This window comes from Terrapene carolina, unplaced genomic scaffold, assembly GCF_002925995.2.
Source record: "Terrapene carolina triunguis isolate 2854851 unplaced genomic scaffold, T_m_triunguis-2.0 Scaffold18, whole genome shotgun sequence".
NCBI lineage: Eukaryota > Metazoa > Chordata > Testudines > Emydidae > Terrapene > Terrapene triunguis.
This window is the reverse complement of record NW_020664369.1, coordinates 12,201,200-12,215,467: the sequence shown is the minus strand read 5'-3', so window position 1 is coordinate 12,215,467 and position 14,268 is coordinate 12,201,200. Positions and strand designations below refer to the sequence as shown.

The 14,268-nt window shown below is 40.4% G+C and overlaps 1 pseudogene; it reads right to left on the bottom strand.

The window, feature by feature from the left end:
* Nucleotides 1-933: 933 nt before the first annotated feature.
* Nucleotides 934-13,223, bottom strand: LOC115271228 (annotated as a pseudogene).
* Nucleotides 13,224-14,268: the final 1,045 nt, after the last annotated feature.

Below are 14,268 nucleotides of genomic sequence, written 5' to 3'. Positions count from 1 at the left end.
AGCAGTGGTAAGGGAGTTAGGCAGACTAACACCAAAATTACTGGAAGGAGGGGGGTATTGTACTCTTTACGTACATATATATTCTGTTTCTTTGTTTTCCCAGGTTTATCATTGTACTTCTTTTCCCTAATAAAGATTCCCTTGTCTTGTACACAATGCTGGCTTGTAAGGAAATTCCACCTGTTAAAGGCATCAAAGGAGAGTGCATTCAGTTGCCCCAAGTTTCTGGGTGGGGCCTTGAACTGGTTTCATTATTTGTCAAGAGGAACTTGAGATACATTAAACCTGACCCTCCCTTTTGCTGCTGTTAACCACCTGGCAGAAGAGTTACACTTATATTAATTCCTATGGGATAAAAATAAGAACATTCTGAGTGAAATTCTGCTTTCACCAATTCTGGGACACACTAATAGATTCACAGACGCCAAGGTCTAAAGGGATCACTGTGATCACCCAGTCTGACCTCCTGTATAACACATGCCACATAATTTACCCAAAGAATTCCGCAGCATGGCTTTTAGAAAAAGCCTCCAATCTTGATTTAAATATTAGTGATGAGGAATCCACCATGACCCTGGGTAATTTGTTCCTGTGGTTAATTACCTTCACTGTTGAAAAATGTATGCTTTATTTTCAATCTGAATTTGTCTAGCTTTATTTACAGCAATTGTTATACCTTTCTCTGCTAGATTGAACAGCCCATTATTAAATATTTATTCCCCAAGTAGGTACTTATAGACTGAAATCAAGACACCACCTAACCTTCTTTTTTTTAAGCTAAATAGATTGAGCTCTTTGGGTCTATCATGATAAAGCATGTTTTCTAATCCTCTAATCATTCTAGTGGTTCTTCTCTGAACCTTCTCTAATTTGTCAACTTCCTTCTTGAAATGTGGGCACTCACCACAACTGGACACAGTATTTTACCAACAGTCATATCAGTGTCATATACAAAAGTAAAATAACTTCTCTGATCCTACTTGAGTTTCCTTTGTTAATGCATCTGAGGATTCCATTAGCTCTTTTGGCCACAGCATCACATTAGGAGCTCATGTTCAGCTGAATATGCACAACAAGCCCAAATCTTGTTTCTTGCTTCCCAGGATAGAGTCCCCCATCCGGTAAGTATGGACTACATTCTTTGCTCCTAGATGAATACATTTAGTTATACTAAAATGCATATTTTTTGTATCCAGTTTATCAAGCTTACCCTTCATTATTTACTGCTCCCCCATTTTTTGTGTCATCTGCAAACTTTATCAGTCATGATCTTATGTTTTCTTCCCAGTCATTGATAAACATTTTAAATAGCATAGGGCCAAGAAACAATTCCTGCAGGACCCTGCTGGAAACACACCTGCTTAATGAAAATTCCCCATTTACAATTATATTTTGAGATCTATGATTTAGCCAGTTTTTAATCCATTCAATGTGTGCCATGTTAAATTTATATCATTCTAGTTTTTTAATCAAAATGTCATGCAATACCATGTAAAACGCCTTATATAATCTAAGGGCTTGTCTACACTACCCGCAGGATAGTATAGTATAGTACAGTATAGTATAGTATAGTATAGTATAGTATAGTATAGTATAGTATAGTATAGTATAATATAGATGCGATAAATCGACTCCACCAGAATGAGGAGTGCAAGCGGAGTCAATGGGAGAGCGTCAGCTGTTGACTTACTGCAGTGAAGACACGGCGGTAAGTAGATCTAAATACTTCGACTTCAGCTACGTTATTCACGTAGCTGAAGTTGAGTATCTTAGGCTACGTCTTCACTACCCGCCGATCCGGCGGGTAGCAATCGGTTTATCGGGGATCGACTTACCGCGTCTCGTGAGGACGCGGTAAAATCGATCCCTGATGGCTCTACAGTCGACTCCGGAACTCCACCTCGACAAGAGGCGGTAGCGGAGTTGGCGGCAGCGCGGCAGCGGTCGACTTTCCCGCGTCCTCACCGCCAGGTAAGCCGACCTAAAATACGCAACTTCAGCTACGGTATTCACGTAGCTGAAGTTGCGTATCTTAGGTCGGAAGTCCGCTGTAGTGTAGACCTAGCCTTAGATCGACCCCACGCAGCAGTGTAGAAAAGCCCTAGGTATGTTACAGCAACACTATTATCTTTATCAACCAAACTTGTAAACACATGAAAAAATATCTATTTTCCATAAACCCATGTTTATTTGCATGAATTACATTACCCTCCTTCAATCCTTTATTAATTGACTCCCATATCAGCTGCTCCATTATCTTCCCCAGGATTTATATCAGGCTGACAAGCCTATAACTACATTGGTCAACCCATTTACCCTTTTTTACTTTGTTTTTTATCGGGGTATTCAGCACATTATACTACAGCCGTTTGTGAATATTTAATATACCTGACTATAGTTGCAAGTCACCTTTGAAGAAATATAGTGGGTAATATAGTCAGTAGAGATAGTAATGTTGCAGTGAAATGTTATCAGTGTCTCAACTTCTGTACACAGAACTTTTAAATAACATTATCATACTTTTCTTGATATTACGTCCAGCTGAGTGAATAATTCACAATGAATAATTTATTTGACACATTTAGTCTTTTCTTCTGCTCTTGGAATATCCATAAGGAGATTGCAAATCCTGAAAATATATTCATCATACTAATTTATATAAAGTTATAGAGTGATTTTACAATCTTCCTTGGATAAGATACTCTCCTGAATCTCCCCTGTTTCCCACTTGCTCTGTGTGGGATATGGAGGGGGAAATTCTGATCTGCTAGTGGCCCATACCAGGACAGTTTGCCAATTCCCCTCCACCACATGGAGGAGATGAAGCAAATGTTCCACCCATTCTTCACCCTTGCACAGCACCCATCCACTCCTATATGTCTGAATACAAGATCCAGAGCATGATGAGAGTTCTGAGCCTGATGAGCCAATTGAGATAAATACCTGTGAGGTCTAAAGGGTAAGCTAACCCACAAGCAAGGGAGTTCTAAGGGTCCAGCTAATTCACAAGCTAGCTCACCCCAAGGCTTACCAGGTGACCTCACGCCTGTTATATAGGTGCCTAATGAAATCAGCCAGTCCAGTCTGCTCAATGTTGCTACAATGTTAGGGATGCTCCATGCTATCTGGTAACAGATACTCCAGAGTACTCCAGCTTCAGCTCCTGCCAGACCACAGCTGATTGCCTTGACACAGAGAGGGTGTGCAGGAGTAAGGAGGGACATGGGTGCATAGAGAAAGGAATGGTGCCCGTCTCAACAGAGAAGTCAGAAAGTAAATGATTCAGGCATGGAGACATCACTACTCAGTTGCCTCCACAGTAGTAGTCCCCTGGATCTGGGCAGAGTTGAGTCACATTGACAGCATAGCTGGGGAAATTTGAACTCCAATTCTGTATCATATCCTCATATTAATAGATAGTGTAATGTCTAAGGATTTCACTCGAATTCCTTTTATGAGAAAACCAATCACTTTCAAAAATATTTTTAAAAGCAAAACATACAACTATTTGGCAATTTAGATTATAGTTTCAATTAAATTTTAAAGGTTATCCTTGTCTATGTATCCCTCTAACTAAAATCTTAGCTAAAGTGTACATTTTAAAAATGATGCCTACATTTATATTTGCAATTTGGCTTACATAAACAGTATTTGTGTAAGCAAATTGAGTACTCTCAGCAGCCAACTACCTGATTGGCCCATGCAAATGGTATATGAAATTGCACTATTTGTATCAAAAAAATTGTGGGCACAAATTGGGAAGATGGATTAAATTTCCTTTGAAAGTTTGCTCAAAATGTATACTTCATGAAAACTTAAATATCTGTGCTGTGCAGTGGATTAAAGTTCATTCATCCATGAATGCTTGGCTTCACATCTGCCTTATTTAGTGGGAAATTAGTTTGGCAGTCTCAGCCCAGATCCCATTGGAAATGTGTCAATATCACAAATGTGGCACATGTGTCCAATCTGGCACAATTCAGCACAAGTACCAATCTCTCCTCTAAAGGGGAATAATGTGATTTGCAAGGGAATTCCAGCCCAATGTTTTATGAACACACTGTTCCTTATTTCAATCAGATATCTAAATGAAATTGCATATGACTGTGCTGACAAGTCTTAGCAATTCAAACCTTTATCATCACATACAAGGAATCAACACGAAGAGGAATACTGCCATTTCTGGAGTCATAGTACTGTGATGGACAAGACCGAGAAAGTATTATGCAAATATTTAAAGTAAAATTTTGTGAGTTTGTTTTATTTTTCCTTTTTATATCTTCACTATATTGGTTGTATTTGTGCTTACATTACTGTACAATCTTTGCGCATTATGGTATCACACTTATTTTGTTTGTATTCAATAATATTTATGCACATCTCTAACAAATTGAGAATATTTTTATCACACAATGTGGTGCAGGCAACATGATATTTTTGTTCCAGAGAACAAAATATGACCTTCACTGTTAAACAGAGCACTAGCTTAAATACATACATTTGGTACACTTTTGGAGGGGGTTTTGCAAAGGATTTTAACTGTATTTCATTTTATCAGTAGATTGATTCCTTTATATCCATTATTATAAAACACTTAAGGATGTTCAGTGAATCAGGTGGCTGAAATGACTAAACAGTGCTAACCCTATAATTTTGCATAAAGAGGAAGCCTTGTGTGGTATAACTAACTGTTCTTATCCCACTCTGTTGGATTGTTTCATTTGAGAATACAATGGGGTATTTTAAGGAAATAAACTCAGTTCAATTATTGGTTCCTTGTCTGGTTTTGTTGTTTCACGTTTCCATGCTTTATTGTAAGTTTTGCTAACAATCAACTGCTACTTTTCATGATGAGGTGCATCTTTCACTGCTCATTCACAACAGAACCACTCAATTTAACAACTCTATTTTCTGTTGTCTTACATCCCAGAACTAGAACCATTCACAGAGTCATAGAAATGTAGGGCTGGAAGGGACCTTGAGAGGTCATCTGGTCCAGCCTCATGTGCTGAGGTGGGGACCAAGTTAATCTAGACCATCCCTTGTTGTCAGATGCTACCGGTGTTGTGCTCTGCTTTCTCCTATGTTGATATCACTCGGCTGCGTGCGTGTGTTCCCTCTGTGTGATGTCCCAGCTCTGCAGATAGCTGACACAGCAAACCCGACGAGAACCCCCAATAACCATAGAGTCTAGTAAGATGCAAAGTCACGTCGACTAGGTTTATTGCAACCTCGGACACAATTGCAGTTACCCGTAGATTACTTAGTCTACCGGACATACTACTAATAGATGCCTCTTGGCTCAGTCAGTGGCGGGACTTTCCACTGCCCCCTCGGCCGGACAAAGACACCACCCCAGGGATACATTCTTATACACAGGTACAAACAAGTTACACATCACTCCTGACATGTAGAGGTGCAACCCCTCTACACAGCAAGGTACAACCCCTCTACGTAGTAAGGTGCCGCCTCTCACCTTGTACATGTTGGTTCGAACAAAACAACACTATCCATCATATTCCCCTTTTGACCCTGTCATTGGGATGGGTCAGCCTGTTCCTTGTTGTGTGTGGAATGTACAAGTATGCGAATGTTCTGATATCTGGTGTCCAGTACCTTTTAGGTATGTCTCTTTTTGCAGCATCAGCCCTTTCCTTGCCAGCTTCTGTGAGCACGGCCTGCCTCTGGCTCACATCTTAACTTTGCTTTATGTTAGCAAAGTCTTGACCATTACTTTAGTTCAGGCCTTAGGCCTCATACCAGGCCTCTGATACCAAGGTTTATATCTCAGGGCCTCCTCTTACTACATCCCTGACAAGTGTTTGTCCAAAAACTTCCAAAGATGGGGATCACACAACCTTCCATAGAAGCCCTATTCCAGAGATTAACTAGTTAGAAAGTTTTTCCTAATATCTAACCAAACTTTCCTTTGCTGCCAATAAAGCCCATTACTTCTTCTCCTACCTTCAGTGGACAGGGAGAACAATTGATCACAATCCTCTTTATAACAACCCTTAACATATTCAAAAACCCTTATCATGTCCTACTTGAATCTTCTTTTCTCAAGAATAAACATAATCAGTTTTTTAACCTATCCTCATAGGTCAGGTTGTTTAAACATTTTATCCTTTTTGTTGTTTTAATTGGGACTATCTGCATTTTTTCCATGTTTCCTAAAATGTAGAACCCAGAGCTGGACACATTACTTCAGGTGAGACCTCACAAGTGCCAAGTAGAGTGCGGCAATTACTTCTCATGTCTTACATACAACACTCTTGTTAATACATCCAGAATAATATTAGCCTTTTTTGCAACTGCATCACATTGTTGACTCATATTGCATTTTGATTCACTGTAATTACATAATCCTTTTCTGCAGTACTACTGACTAACCAGTTATTCTTCATTTTGAAATTGTTCGTTTGATTTTTCCTTCCAACATGTAGTACTTTACCCTTACATTTATTGAATTTCATCTTGTTGTTTTCAAACCAGATCTCCAATTTATCAAGCTCTTTTTGATTCTAATCTTGTCCTCCAAAGTATTTGAAACCCATTCTAGCTTGGTGTCAACTGAAAATTTTATAAGTATATTTCTACTCCATTATCCAAGTATCAGAGGGGTAGCCGTGTTAGTCTGGATTGGTAAAAAGCGACAAAGAGTCCTGTGGCACCTTATAGACTATCAGACGTATTGGAGCATAAGCTTACACTACAATACGACTGTTAGTCTATAATGTGCATTATCCAAGTAATTAATGAAAATTTTGAATTGTACCATTCCCAGAATTGACCTCTATGGCATCCCACTAGATATCTCCTACCAGTTTGACAGTGAAGCACTGATAACTACTATTTGAGTACAGTCTTTCAACCAGTTGTGCATCCAACTTATAGTAATTTCCTCTACAAAACAATTCCCTAGTTTGCTTAAAAAAATGTCCAGTTAGACTGTGTCGAGAGCCTTATTAAAATCAAGATATATAATGTCTACTCCTTCTCCGCATACACTAGGCCAGTAGCCCTTTTAAAGAAGAAGAAAATTAGGTTAGTTTGGCATGATTTGTTCTTGACTCATCCATACTGGCTATTCCTTATAACCCTATTATCTGCCAGGTGCTGGCAAATTAATTGTTTATAATTTTATTCCAGTATCTTTCATGTACCAAGGTTAGGCTGACTGGTTTATAATGCTATGGGTCTTCTTTGTTCCAATTTTTAAAAAATAGGTACTATGTTTGCCCTTCTCCAGTCCTCAGGGACCTCACCTAGGGGTTCTCAAAGAGAATCACTAACGTTTGTGAAATTGCTTCAGTAAGCTCCTTAAGTACCTGAAGATAAATTTCATCAGGCCCTACATCTAACTTATGTAAATATTCTTTACCCTGTTCTTTTCCTATTTGGTCTTGTGTTCTTTCGCCCTATTGTTAATATTAATTGTGTTGAATAGCTGATCAACATTAACCTTTGTAGTGAAGACTAAAGCAAAATAGGCATTATACACCGCAGCCTCCATGATGCCATAAGTTATTAGCTCTCCTTTCCTGTTACATAGAGGACCTACACTTTCCTTCATGTTTCTCTTTCTCCTAATGTATTTAAAAAACATCTTCTTATTGTATTTTATGTCGCTTGCTAGATATAACTCATTTTTTGCCTTAGCCTTTCTGATTTTGTCTCTGCATGCTTGTGCTACTCTTCTGTTCTCATCCTTATCAATTCATGCGTATTTCCATCTTTTGTAGGATCCTTTTGGATTTTCATGTCAGACATATTTTCCTCGTACTATTCTTTCTATCGGGAGAGTTTCCAGTTGTGCCTTTTATATTGTCTCATTGAGAAACTGACATCTCTCCTGAAGAAGACTTCTGTCTAAGCGTGAAAGCTTTTCTCTCTCTCAGCAACAGAAGTTGGTTCAATACAAGACATTATCTCACCTAGCTTAACTCACCTGTATTCCTTTTTCCCTTAGATTTTCTTCCCAAGGTCATTAAATAACCTGTTCTCAGAGTCTGTTAAAGTCTGCTTTTTTGAAGTCCATTTTCCTTATTCTGCTACTCTCCTTTCTTTTCTTAGAATAATGAAATCTATAATTTCTTCATTATTTTTACCCAAAATGTTTCCCCCTTCATATTCACTGGAAAGAAAACTGCAATTGAAAGTAGATGCCACAGTGGAATCTCTGTGTTTACCACGAAGGATAATTCCAATGGGAATACATAATCCAGTACGTAAGGAGTTCAAAAGTCTGAAGAACAGGGTGTATCATAGCACCAGTAGAGGGCAGTACGGACTATATAAGCAGCATTGTGGTGGTAAAGAAGACATAAGGCAAATTACATATTTGCATAGAGCCAAAGTCACTGAACCAGGCATTGAAAAGATACCAGATCTTTCCAAAGCCAGAATCTTTATGATCTGGAATGTAAGCTTTTGGCACATAAACCTCGGTAGAGTGTCCAGCATTCTGACAACCTTTGTAACATAATTTGATGTCTACAGACTGCTGCACATGTCTGTGGGCATCAGCCCAGCACCAGAGGTGTTCCAAAGATGACTCAACCAACCCCTGGAAGTCTGCCTGGAGTGAAAATAATTACAGATGATTTCCTCACTGGGGGTAAAGGGAGGAAAGGTATGGAAGCTGAAAGAGACCATGACAGAAAAGTACTAGGTTTTCTACTGTGATACAGAAACAAGGACATAAAACTAAACCTAGAAAAAAAAAGCTACTCAAACAACATGAGGTGACATACACTGGATATCTGCTTACAGCAGTGGGACTGAAAGCAGATCCCAACAAGATCAAGACAGTCAGAGACATGCCATGACAGATAGTTTCAGTGGATGTGAAAAGGGTACAGTGCTTCATAGGAATAATAATTTTTCTGTCCACACCTGGCTGCAGTAGCGGAACCCATAAATCAGTTAACAATGTAGGATGTTGACTGAGATTGGGCAGGTCCCCAAAAGCAAGCATTTGACACATTGAAACAAATGATAACAGATGCCCCTGTCCTGAAGTATTACCAGACAGAGCCACTGACACCGTTGTGTGATGCTTTGGAGAAAGAATGGGGTGGAGCTCTTTTGTAGGAGTAGCTCGTTGCTTATGCCAGCAGAGCCGTGGCAGAGACTGAACATGGAAACTCCCAAATAGAAAAAGAGCTTCTGCCTGTGAATCACAGAATCATATAATATCAGGGTTGGAAGGGACCTCAGGAGGTCATCTAGTCCAACCCCCTGCTCAAAGCACGACCAATTCCCAACTAAATCATCCCAGCCAGGGCTTTGTCAAGCCGGGCCTTAAAAACCTCCAAGGAAGGAGATTCCACCACCTCCCTAGGTAACGCATTCCAGTGCTTCACCACCCTCCTAGTGAAATAGTGTTTCCTAATATCCAACCTAGACCTCCCCCACTGCAACTTGAGACCATTGCTCCTTGTTCTGTCATCTGCCACCACTGAGAACAGCCGAGCTCCGTCCTCTTTGGAACCCCCCTTCAGGTAGTTGAAAGCAGCTATCAAATCCCCCCTCATTCTTCTCTTCTGGAGACTAAACAATCCCAGTTCGCTCAGTTTCTCCTCATAAGTCATGTGCTCCAGACCCCTAATCATTTTTGTTGCCCTCCGCTGGACTCTTTCCAATATTTCCACATCCTTCTTGTAGTGTGGGGGCCCAAAACTGGACACAGTACTCCAGATGAGGCCTCACCAAAGTCGAATAAAGGGGAATGATCACGTTCCTCGATCTGCTGGCAATGCCCCTACTTATACAGCCCAAAATGCCGTTAGCCTTCTTGGCAACAAGAGCACACTGTTGACTCATATCCAGCTTCTCATCCACTGTGACCCCTAGGTCCTTTTCTGCAGAACTGCTACCTAGCCATTCGGTCCCTAGCCTGTAGCAGTTCATGGGATTCTTCCATCCTAAGTGCAGGACTCTGCACTTGTCCTTGTTGAACCTCATCAGGTTTTTTTTGGCCCAATCCTCTAATTTGTCTAGGTCTCTCTGTATCTGATTCCTACCCTCCAGCGTATCCACCATGCCTCCCAGTTTAGTGTCATCTGCAAACTTGCTGAGAGTGCAGTCCACACCATCCTCCAGATCATTAATAAAGATATTAAACAAAACTGGCCCGAGGACTGACACTTGGGGCACTCCGCTTGAAACCATCTGCCAACTAGACATGGAGCCATTGATCACTACCCATTGAGCCTGACGATCTAGCCAGCTTTCTATCCACCCTACAGTCCATTCATCCAGCCCATACTTCTTTAACTTGGTGGCAAGAATACTGTGGGAGACCGTATTAAAAGCTTTGCTAAAGTCAAGGAATAACACATCCACTGCTTTCCCCTCATCCACAGAGCCAGTTATCTCATCATAGAAGGCATAGAAGGTGGTACACTTATGGCCACCCAGTAATATACAATCTACTCACAATCCCCTAGAAACAATCATGGCAAAGCCCCTTTTACCGCTCCAGAGATTGCAGCACATATACTTCCAGCATACCAAGTAGAGATCAGATATTGTCCAGGACAATTACTGGTGTTAGTTGAGACCCAAAACAGTGTGTGTGTGTGTATCCAGCATCAGCAAGTTTGGGGAAGGGATCGGACATTGTGCAGCACGTTAATGTATTAAATCTCCTAATTATAACAGCAAAGCTGGTGGAAATCAAAGAGACTACGAAAAAGGATATCCAACTACCGGCAATCAAGAAAGTGATACTGACAGGGTGTCCGGTACCAATTTGCCTTGGAAGAATTCAAGGGATGTGCAAGCAAATGGGAGTTTTACCACCACCATAAGCAAATGGGAGACCACCCCAGCATATATAGAGAGTAATGGTAAGGTGGAATCAACTATGAGAACAGCTAAGAGACTGTTACTCAAGGCTGTTTCTTCTCATTCTGATCAATTGTAAGCCTATTTGCACATAGGAATACTCCATCACAGGTTGCCAAACTGTTCATTTCAGGCACTGATGGAACAACAGATCAAAACCCTTCTACCAATGAGGAGAGACATGTTGCAGCCAGAAGACTGGAGATACTACCCAGAGGAGATGGGCAATGATCAGAGAAAGCAGGTACTAGAGGACTAAAGGTCAGCCATGAACCTCCAAAGCCTGGAGCCAGGCACTCCTGTAAGGATCTAGCCATTAAAGAGACATTAGAAGGAGTCATGAGGTGTGCACTGACACCCAGTACACAAGAGGGCAAGTAATCGAAGGAACAGGAGACACTTATGAACCAGCAGACACAACAAGGGACACAACCTACAGATATTGTCACAGAACGGAAAGACGGAGAACATCTGGAGTCCAACTCCACAGGGAAGAAGGAGACTCCACGGAGAGACAGTTTTTTAGACTCAGAGACAGGTAACAGGGAGACGGAGATATATCACTCCCAGTGTGATTGCCTGTTGAAGAGACTAAACTATCTCAAAGACTATGTGTTCAGCTGGGTCTGTGGTAAAGGTGAAACTCCATCAAAGAGACATGGGATGAGGGTTTGGCTTGTTAATGTTTTCATTAAAAAGTTTGTAAAATAAGGGAGGTCTACCATGATCAGTGGAACTGAAGTCAGAAGGCCTGTTACTGAGGAATACCAGGGGAACTGGGAGGTAAGGCAAGAAGCAACTCAGCCACATGGAAAAGCAGTCCAAAGGATTTAATAAAGTTCTACTTGTTAAACTTAAACTGTAGTCAGCATCTCTCTTTGCAAATGTAACATGGGACATAGCATGGGGGATGCATCAGTGTTGCATCCTTATGTGGACCTCACAGAAGCAAGGAGTGCGTTGTCCTTTCTCCCTTCCACTTCTCTCAGCAACTGTATAGGGCACAATCTAGCTCATACAATCAATATATCCATAACATTTTTTAAATAACCTTCTTCTATATTAATGACCAAATTAAAAGCCAGAAGAAATTTATACTAAATGACTTGGACACCTTGCAGTACAAGATGTGCAGACAATAGTTACTTATAGTGTCATTGTTTTTACTTCCTAGTTTATAATTCAATAAATTGTACATAAAAATACAGACATATCTTAGGCTAGCTGCTGGAGTAGGTATCTAGAGTTCTGGATGGAACTGTACTCAAATGGTTGTTCTGTCCCACTGTTCATGCTCCTGCAGCTGCACTTCTATTTTTAGTGTACTAGCTCTCTCAAAACTAGCGTGAGTACATGTATTTGAGCTGGAAATTAGCTTGTTGTGTAACCATATTCCTCTGAAACAAAGGCAAGCAAAACAAAAGTTCAGTGCATATAAAACAGATGATTTAAAAAATCACCTTATTGATTTCCGAAACAACTATTTTTTCTTTTATTTACCTTCCTGTAATGTCTTGCTTCAAATTAACCAAGAGTTTCAGTTACCATCTGCTAGCATTATTGTAGAACGTCTTAATTAGATGATTTAAAATTTACCTCATCCTGCCACCTTTCTGTTGCTGCATTTATTTTATGCTAACAGATAAGAAAATGCCAGTCATGCACACAGAGTAGAGATCACATGAGCACAGAGAACTCTTGGTTTCATCATCTCAAAATCAGTATAATCCTACCTGAACATTATGAGATATAAACTAAAATATCAACATGAATATTAATTTATCCTTATGTTTCCATTACACTAAGGGCTTGTCTACACCCAGCCGCTAGTTCGGCAGCTGGGAATCGAAGTTCTGGGTTCGACTTATCGTATCTGGTCCGGACGCGATAAGTCGAACCAGGAAGTGATCGCCGTCGACTGCGGTACTCCAGCTCGGCGAGAGGAGTACCGCGGAGTCGACGGGGAGCCTGCCTGCCGCGTGTGGACCGCGTCTGAACCGCGGTAAGTTCGAACTAAGGTATGTCGACTTCAGCTACGTTATTCACGTAGCTGAAGTTGCGTACCTTAGTTCGACTTGGGGGGTTAGTGTAGAACAGGCCTAAGATTGTTTGCTAATTTTGAAAAATTCCTCATTTTTTGAAAGTGAATTTAAATCCTTCTGAAAAGGCTTGATAGTCCAGGAGGCTGAAGACCTTTGTTTAGCCATAAAACAAACACACCACAAACAATGACAGGTCAAGCTTCTCCCTGTTGTCATATATATGGTGTCACAGTCCCATCCTGGAGTGACCCCCACCTTCAGTGAGCGGGGAGCTCAATCTTCAGGCCAAATTTTCTAAAGTCCTTTACCTACCTTCCATTTGTGCATTATCACCTGTACACACCTGTGTATGAATTTATACACACAAATCGGACTGGCACTTGATTCATGCTCCATTTCTATGTGTAAATGGCTTTGCATGTGTAAATTCTATCATCTGTGCACATAAATGATACTAATGCACACTGAAACATGCATGCAGGAGACTATTCTTTTCTTGGCCTGTTTCCTGATATAAAGGTGCTAATTACGTGCTGGATTCCGTGATATCGATATATCTCTTTCCAGAATAAGAACAGGACAGAAGCAATTAAATTAACTTCATATAAACCACTTCAGAGCTGTTAGTAATTGATTTGTAAAATCTATGCAGATTTAAGACCAAGTGTTTTTCACACAGTTGCTTTTCTTTGCTGGTGCCCATCAGTCTGAATCATCAGCTTTCATTATTAATTTATTCTTGTTATAATCACTTTATTCTATTTATTTACTGTCAGCCATATGAATTTGGTCCCAGTTTTGATATATGGACTCTGGACACTACCATAATGCAACTAAGCAATATTAATAATGTTGCCCCTTTTTGACCTGAGAGGCTAGTCAAAGTTCAGGGCTCCTTCAGGAGATGTTCCAGTTGTGTGTAGAAATTCATGATGGAGTTTGGTAATTTATTTGATCCCAATCTTGTTAATTTACAAGAAATGTATAAAGTCCTGCTTCTTTGAATTCAGAAGAAACCAAAGACAGCAGATAGCTGTTTTTGCTTACAGCTCAAAGCCTCTTTAGCCAACAACAAACCCACAAAACTCTCTTTCTTGCTTTTCCAGGGTTATACACTGTGTTCATAAGCAGCTGCTTGACTTTCTTTCTTTTTGTCTCTCTATCTGTCTCTGTTCTGTCTGTCTCAGTTTCTGTTTCTTCACCCCGGCTTGTCTTTCTCACACCCTTCCTGGCACTGGCCAGTGCCAATCCCAATGGAACCCTCTGCCAATGTGGGCAGACTCTATTAGGCTTTGTTATAAGTGAGGCCCCTTAACTGTCTCTTACAGTTTTTAAGTGAAGGGTTCATTCATACATATGTTTTAATGACATT